An 8,771-nucleotide genomic window follows, 5' to 3' on the forward strand; every position below is an offset into this window, starting at 1 on the left:
TGTAATAGTATAAGTGAAAAAGTCTATCACCAAATAAATATTAAATAATAAAACATAAAAACTATTTTTTTAAATAATTAAATAGTAACAATTTTAATTGCATCATCTTATTATGCTTCCCTGCCATTAAGAAGTTAAACTAACAATTTCATCTTGATAAAAAACAATTTTAATTATCAATATAAAGTTTTGTTTCCCTCATTTCTCATTTAATTTTTTTCAGTGTACTTAAATAATTATAATAAGCATAGGCTGTAATCGAATCATATCATATTCTTTTCGCTTACTTTCCTTAGTCAGCTTTACTTATTTATATTGTTTTTCCTATTTCTAATCTATATTACTTATTCTAATTTAATTGATAAAAATTCTATATTCATTTTAAGTTTTTTTTCGAAGCTTTCCTATTTCCTGTTTATTTCTAAGATGGCATTTGCAGTGGTAGTGTGCGGATACGAATTTACAGGATTAGCTAATATTGGGAAATGTAGGCAATACATTACATGATCTTTTTTGTTTATTATCTTAAGAAAATATTTACATGCTAATAAAGTCTTCTCTCAGTGTAGTCCGTCAAGGTTCGCGTTACATTAGATGGCTTTAAATTCTGAGCACATTGAAGTTCTAAGCTGGGATTAGAATATGAAAAGGAAGTGACAAAAGACACAAATCAATCGGCGCGAGCGGTTGATAAGCCTAAACTTAACATAATAGCGATGAAATAACTTTGTGTTTTGTTATTTTCACTCACCCAATGTTGGCTCTCGAAGAAGGTCTTCTTGTCGATAAGGGGTTCGGTATTAGTAAAAGTTCAACTATAAGGGAACTATTTAATTTTTTTTTACATAATTAATAACTATTTATAGTTTACATATTGATAGTTTATTTTTTCTGTGTTTTGTTTTATCTATATATTTCTGTCTATATATTAATGTTTTTTTATTATTAGTTATTCATTTCGATTTTAGTACATTGATTGGCAACAAAACCTTTCCAGTCCAGCTTATATTTCTTTTCTTCTCTTTATTAACTTATCACCAGCACATCCACATCACTATCATCATGATTTTTTTTAAACCCTGATTACTTGCCGGTTGATTATTTCTAACTGCAATTAATTTTTATGGGTGTTAGGAACTCGAGGTATTTCCTTTTGTATAAGTAGTTATATTGTTTTGAAGGTTATAAATTATATGATAGCTATCTTTGTTCTTTATTCACTGGTTGCAGGGTTTTTTTCTTGTTAGTTTTTCTGTAGGTTTTTGTTTTGCGATCTTTAATCAAATTTTTTCCAACAGGAATAATCCAGCCAAACTTTGGGGTCGACGCGGAGTAATTTCAAATTCAGCCAAATTTGGGTAGCCAGTGTTTCCTCTTTTAAGGGAATTGATTGCCCTCGCGATTTCTTTCGTTTGACAATTTTTTTGTCCAATAATTACCTTTCCGACACGGAAAATACACTGACGTTTATTAATTGACGCTTGTTTTTGGCCTTTTAAAAATGAAGCCGGAATAAAATGTGCATTCAAGTTGGGAGCACATGTGATGGTACTTAATTTTTCTAAATTTGCCTGTTCGTTGGTCTTATCTCTGCTGGGATTATACCAAACTTGTCTGCTCATCGATCGCCGAAAGAAAAGATCGAAGCGAGATGCTGCGGACCCGAAGAACCCTTATCCAAAATTCACCACCTGGTCAATAAAAATTTTGATGACGTTGCCGGATAATGTTTCGATAATTATTATTAGGCGCAAATCTTGGTTATTTTGAAATGTTGTGGTATATGAGGCCATTACTCATACCAAGGCATGGATAGCCGGTGGTACTTCGTCCCGGGGTTATCGGCGGCTCCCCCTGGATCTGCACTGCCGATTTCTGGCTGCTCATCTTGAATGTTTCCTTTTGAATTTACTTAGTCATCTCAGTAATAGGATTTCTTTTATCCAGACGACTAAAATCTCGGATCGCAGAATATTCTTCTTGATACGAGAGACTGGGTCCCCTCTACCCTTGTATTCTGAGACACAAAATCTGTATTCCACTTGGACACGATATCTATATTCTAAAACATTTTAAGTACTCTGAGGTATTTTTTTTTTTTTGGTTCAGTTGATAGAGAGAACAGCATTTTCTTTTTGTTACAGCAACAAATTTATATTCGCTGGATTGATAGTCAGTAAAATATTTCTTCAAATCCCCTGTTCGGTCGTTAATAGTCATCTGACTATTCGACGCTATCATTTATAAGTTGTAGTAGCATTGTGAACTATTTGAAGATCTCGTACTAGAGATAAAGGATAGGTTTAGTTATTTATAATCAACTTATAACTGTAATTATTTTTGCACCTGAAAAAGTTGAGTCAGGAACAAGGGAGACCGACTACTACTCAGCTTGTCCAAGTGAGACCCTGAATATCAGGAATATCTGTAGAAATTTTTGCTAAAAAATTCATTTTAAAGCTTTTTTTAATTTTTTTTTTGCGGTTTTGAGGGGCGTGGAAAATTTGTTTTAACGTATCGATAGAAATTGTCAAAACACTGATTAAAGCTTTGGCCGTTATGTGGGTGTTAGAGTAGGCGTTGGAACATTTAAAAACACACTGGCGCTGTGTCTATGTCTCTAGAATCTGTATTCTTCATCTCACCCTGCTAATTTTTATAGCTCCTGAGATCTCGACGTTCATACGGACGCACAGAAAGACATAGCCAGGAAGATTTATAGATTATATAATCCAAAAGGCTAACTTCTGCCAGTAAATCATTTTTCAACGAATCTAGTATACCCTTTCTCTAGTTTAAGAGTATAAAAATATAGGTTGTCGGGCCATGTAAAACAATCATTGTTTTCCTTTTGCTCATTTATTTACTTATTTATCTAAGCAATCGTTTGCATTATTCTTAACTTTACATTCACCGTATGCAGGCGGAGTTTTCGCGCTGGTTTGACCCTTTTGCTGTCAAATAAACTAAAACCAAACCAAATTGGAAATCCAGCTAAATGATTTTATTAACAAAATAGTTCTGCGCTTCAAAGAGAACAGACGTGTTTTCATCGAGCTTCGTATAAAATCACTTGATTTTAGTGAAGTAAAGGGTTAATAACATAAAATAAATAAATAAATCGAAAGCGAAAGCAACGCTATTGGCAATGTTTAATTGCTATACTACAAAATTTTCTGTGTGTGGAATAATAAAGTAAAACTAAAAAACAAATAGGCAACAAACAAATCGATCGTTCTAATATGAGCCAACGCGAATTGCGCGTTCAGCGGCAAAAATAGCAAGACGAGCGCCGACTCTCTTTGCACAGGAACATTGCATACTTCACCGTCGTGTCTGACGCCCGCGAGTGCCAAATCATCCACCCGGTCAATGACCTAGCACCTGCAGAATGCAAACGATTGCGGTCTTGCTCACCAATGCTTATGACTGTACGAAATGAACCCGAACGCACTGAGAGCAAAGACACTAGAATAACAAAATGCGTAACGCCATACGATTTTTTTGGCACGCGATTTTTTGGCCGTGGCTCTAGAGGTGGCTCCAGGCTCTCTCGAGCCTGTTATTCTAGTGTCTTTGCTGAGAGCGTCTCTCTCAAGCTCTCCCCATTCCAAACGGTGTCAAGTTCTTTAGAGACCAGTACAGCAATCACGATATCTACTGCAACTGTAGCTTTAGCAACAACAACTGCAACAGCACCAACATCAACTCTATGCTCAAAACCGACAGCGGTGTACAATTCCGCTGTACCAACAACAACGAGAGCAAGAGCACTCACACCGACTCTTGAAAGCGGAAGCGGACAAAAACCAAAACAAAACAAATAACTTTGTTAAACAGGGCTGGATCGCTACATCCAAATCAAGCGAAAGCTAAGCCCACGACACAAGCAGGCTGGTAATTAGCCGAAAATAAATCGCTACAACGACTCCAATGACTCAAGATCAAAAAGGTTTGCACTATTGGATGACTACGAAGTTCAGGGAAAGGGGCAGAAGAAGATAAAGCCGCCACCAATATATATATATGAGAAAACATCAAGTGCGCTGGTTAACAAACTAGCCGCAATTATCGGAGAAAACATGTACCATGTTATATCTCTTACTAAGGGTAACATACAAGAAACGAAAGTGCAGACTCAGGATGAGTCTAGCCACCGATCAGTGACGAAGTACCTGGACGAAGCTAGGAAGAGTTACTATACCTACCAGCTGAAAAGTGCCAAAGGATTGCAGGTTGTCATTAAAGGAATAAAGTCATCAGTGACAGCATCCGAAATTATCGCGGCAATAAAGGTGAAGAACTTCAACGTCAAAACGGTGATAAACATTCTCAACAGGAACAATGAGCCGCAGCCACTCTTTAAAGTCGAACTCGAGCCATCGAGTAAGAAAAACAACAAAAATGAAGTACATCCTATATATATAACACACAGAAAATGCAACAGGACAGAACATACAACATGCCTATTGTCTTTGAAGCGATTATGCTCTCGATGCAGCAAAGCATGAAAGACTTCATGACCTTCATTGAAGGAACTATGCAAGAGCTTATGAGGAACCAAAACACCCTTATTCAAATGCTCGTGTGGCGTGTCGCGGCACAAGCTAGAACTTGCTCCGTTCTTAGCAGACAGAAACATTGACGTTATGCTACTTTCAGAGACTCACCTTACCTTAAGTACAACTTCCAAATACCAGGATTACCGATGGCAAGGCCCATGGAGGCACTGTGATACTAATACGATTTCGAAATAAGCACCACTTTCTTGGTAATTGGCAAGAAGACTGCTTACGATGTACCACTATAAACCTCCAACTGGGCGAGGTACAAAAAATATGTTTGTCCCATACCGGCTTTTCTAGCCCCCTGGAAACCGAGCAAGACATTGATCAGTTTGCTGGTGATAAAGAATCAATACTTGTCGCAGCAGCAAAAGCGTCAACTCCACAAGACAACCATTTATGTAGTATACAGTTTAACAAGACGAGTAGAGATATTGAGCAGCTTGTGCTTGAAAAACGACGACATCGAAGGGAGTGGCAGGAGCACAGATCACCTAACGCAAAGAGTAAATTAAAAGCAGCTTCTCGCTGACTTACCAAAGCGCTTAAGAAAGAAGAAGCGGACGCACAACTAAGGTATATCGAGAATCTCACTCCCACAAGCACAAAGAACTCGTTGTGGAAAGACTACAGGAACCTACAGGCACCAACAGAAACGGTTGTACCTCTCCGTAACTCTACCGGAAACTGAAACAGTGACACGGACAGAGCAAGAGTCTTCGCTGATCATCTTAAATAAGTATTTCAACCAAACCCAGCCAATAACTCTTTTACTCTCCCGCCTTTAACTGCATCTGACTTAGCACCACAAGATGCTGTAGAATTTCGACCAAGCGAGAAAACGAAAGTCATTAAAAAGCAACTGAAGACTGGAAAATCGCGTGGCTACGACATAATAACCCCGAAAATTATAATCCTAATGTGTGCAGTTCTACGAATCTGCTTGCTCTTCAACGCAATTACTAAAATTGGATACTTCCCTCAAAAGTGAAAGAAATCAATTATAATTATGATCATCATACAGGCCAATAAGCTTACTTACTTGTCTATCCAAGCTATTTGCAAAAGTGCTGCTGCTACGCATCAGCCCCCACCTCAAAACACACAACACACTCCCATCGCACCAATTTGGTTTTCGGGCAAAACATGGAGCCATTGAACAGGTTAACCGCATCACAACAGAAATTCGCACTGTCTTTGAACACCGTGAATATTGCACAGCTCTCTTCTTAGACGTTGCACAAGCATTCGATAGAGTATGGCTGGATGGACTTATGTTTAAAATAATCAAACTGCTGCCTCAAAACATACATACGGTTCTAAAGTCTTACCATTATTAAAGAGTGTTCGCGGTTAAATGCAGTTCAGGCATTTCAAACGATTGTACTATATAAGCCGGAGTGCCTCAAGGAAGTGTTCTGGGCCCAATTCTATACAGCCTATACACGGCGGACATCTAAACAAACTACCAGCTAACGATATCCACATTCGCTGATGACACTGCAATACTAAGTCGATCCAGATGCCCAGTAAAAGCTACGATGCAACTAGCACGCCATCTAACTTGTGTAGAACAATGGCTTGCAAATGGGCGCATACGAGTAAACGAAGGAAAGTGCAAACAGGTAACATTTACCCTAAACAAACAAACAAACCTGCCAACCCTTGGTAATGAACCACACGCGCATACCACAAGCCGACAACGTAACATACTGAGGTATTCATCTGGGCAAGCGGCTCACCTGGCGGAAACACATAGAGGCAAAGGCGACGCACCTCAGACTAAAAGCAAGGGATCTACACTGGCTTATAAACGTTCGCTCTCCCCTACGCTTGGAGTACAAAGTCCTCTTATATAACTACGTTTTAAACCCCATATGGACCTATGGCTCCGAGCTATGGGGCAACGCTTCGAGAAGCAACATCGACATAGTACAGCGAGCACAGTCTAGGTTTCTGAGAATCATTACTGGAGCTCAATGGTATCTTCGGAACAAGAATATACACAGAGACTTACAAATAAAACTTGTCATTGCGACAATAGCAGAGAAGAAAGTAAAATACAATGAAAAACTAGCCTCACATCCAAATCCTCCAGCAAGAAAACTTATTCGAGTATGCAGCCAAAGCCGACTGCACCGGAACGACCAACCAGCCCAGCGTTAAATTTGTTAGGCCATACAGCACGAATCATCTCATAAAATGATATTTAGATAGTTTAGAATAAGATTTGAAAACTTATTGTTAGTCTCTTAAGTAAAAGGGAAGATTCAATAAATAAGCAAACCATGAAAAAAAAAGAATTAGTTGTGAAGTCCACGTCAAGTTAATTCTAGTAATCGCAACGGAACTATAGCGTAACAAAACGCAAGTACCTGGCGGTCATATTAGTGATCGAAAAATTCCGGTGTTATAGAGACAGATCATTCAAGCCTTTCTGTTACGCTATAGTTCTGTTGCGATTTTCTTAGTTTTTTGGACATAAATGCCAATGGTCTTTCCACTTCTGTATCAGATACTGGTAGCAGCACAAGTTTATTTTGCAATACCGGCGCTGAAGTTAGAACTGTTTAACTCTTTTACTTATTTTTGCATGCATCCTGGGCTTCTGGATACCATTTAAACCATATTCTGATTACAGATTACGTCTGCAAAGTCTTTTATAAATCGCCTGTACCAACAACTGTTGTGGCGACTGAAGCGGTAAAACAAAACAGTTACGGATAGACAAACTTTACGAAGCTTGCGATCAGCTGTGACATTCTAATTTAGGGTCATACTAAATGCAGTATTATGCGGCGGGAATATACTAGACGGAATGCATCCCTTATCAGCTGCACCCGGAAAGTTTTGGGATAATTTGGTTATCGTACATAGAGTGAGTTTCAGCTGATCGTGATTTCCGCCGATGGCCTAGACCCCGGCTTGAGTTTCCGTTCTATTTTTTTTTTAATAAAATAATCGTGGAGTCAAGTCGTGAAAAGTTCGTGTCGTGAGAAATTATAGCCTGTGGGCATGGAAGTTTTTTTTTTGCTGAAAAATATTATTAGATTGAGTTTTCCTCGCCACAAAACGTGCGCGGTCTAACTTTTGCGTGTGTTTTCCAGACAGAAACTTAAGCTGGAAAACTCTTTGCTTGGCGCAGCCATAGCGCAGCAGCGCCACCGCCCAGACCCCAAGGTTCGACTGGGGCTGCAAAAGAGTACCGCACAGTGAGGTTAAAGGCGCGGGAATAATTAGCGGGATTAGGAGTCAAGAATACACAGTGAGATGAAGATGAAGTGAACATAGAAGAAAATCGGAAATACATATGAAAATGCTTGATGAACCCTGTCTAACCTAACCGTACATCGGAAAAGTTAAAAATCACCGAAGCACCATTCTGCACTGAGAGAAATGAATTTATATTTTTAAATTATATATTAGAAGGTTTTACAATAAGTTAAAAATATGTGTTCCCGAGGAGGAGACTTCGTTTTCATCACTTTTGTATATTTTTTTATATAAATTGAATTCAATTTAGTATTACTATTTTTTTATTATATAAGCTAACCTAATCTAATTATTTTTCTAAGATGAGTACATTTTCAGAGAGTGCTGGTTCAAATTTTCGGGTAACATTTTAAGCAGACTTTTTTTAAGTCGTTTGATTCGAAGTTCGAGTGAGAGCAGCTGTGTTTTCCTACATTTTCAAAATATTCGTGGAAAATTCTACGCTTTCATTTCAGCTCATCTGCGCCGATCTTTCGCCGAGGAGTGAAAAATTTGAGTGAGTTTTATTTACAAAAAAAATTTTTTTTTGAAGATGCCAACGAATTACACTGAGAAAAATTACGATAAGTTATAAATTTAATAGCGAACAAACATTAATAGCAAACATTAATAAATTATTTTTTAAATTGAGTTTTGAACTTTGCTTTCCATATGTTGTAAAATAAAAGGAAGAATTCGAATGAATACACTACGAAGAATTTATTGGTCCCTAATGGAGTTGCGGAAGTAGACAATTAAATATAAAAGGTAAAAATCTAACCGAATTTACTAGCAACCCACTCTCACAGTTTTCATATTTTTCCTTTAATAATAATAATAAATGGAACAAGAATATAGAGAAGAGAACTACTACAAAAAAATGTGTTCCTCCTCTAAAATATATATTTAGCAGCCTGTGCCCTTCGCATCCATTTAAATATTATTTTCTTGAAT

At 37.7% G+C, this 8,771-nt stretch overlaps 1 long non-coding RNA gene across 1 annotated transcript; it reads right to left on the bottom strand.

Annotated features, from left to right (window-relative positions):
• Positions 1-327: 327 nt before the first annotated feature.
• Positions 328-816, bottom strand: LOC117141169. The gene is made up of 3 exons (XR_004459464.1): positions 752-816; positions 542-629; positions 328-472 (listed from the first exon to the last, which is right to left on the bottom strand). It is a non-coding gene; the product is annotated as an uncharacterized LOC117141169 (long non-coding RNA).
• Between the last annotated feature and the right edge of the window lie 7,955 nt (positions 817-8,771).

This window comes from Drosophila mauritiana, chromosome 3L (genome assembly GCF_004382145.1).
Source record: "Drosophila mauritiana strain mau12 chromosome 3L, ASM438214v1, whole genome shotgun sequence".
Lineage (NCBI taxonomy): Eukaryota > Metazoa > Arthropoda > Insecta > Diptera > Drosophilidae > Drosophila > Drosophila mauritiana.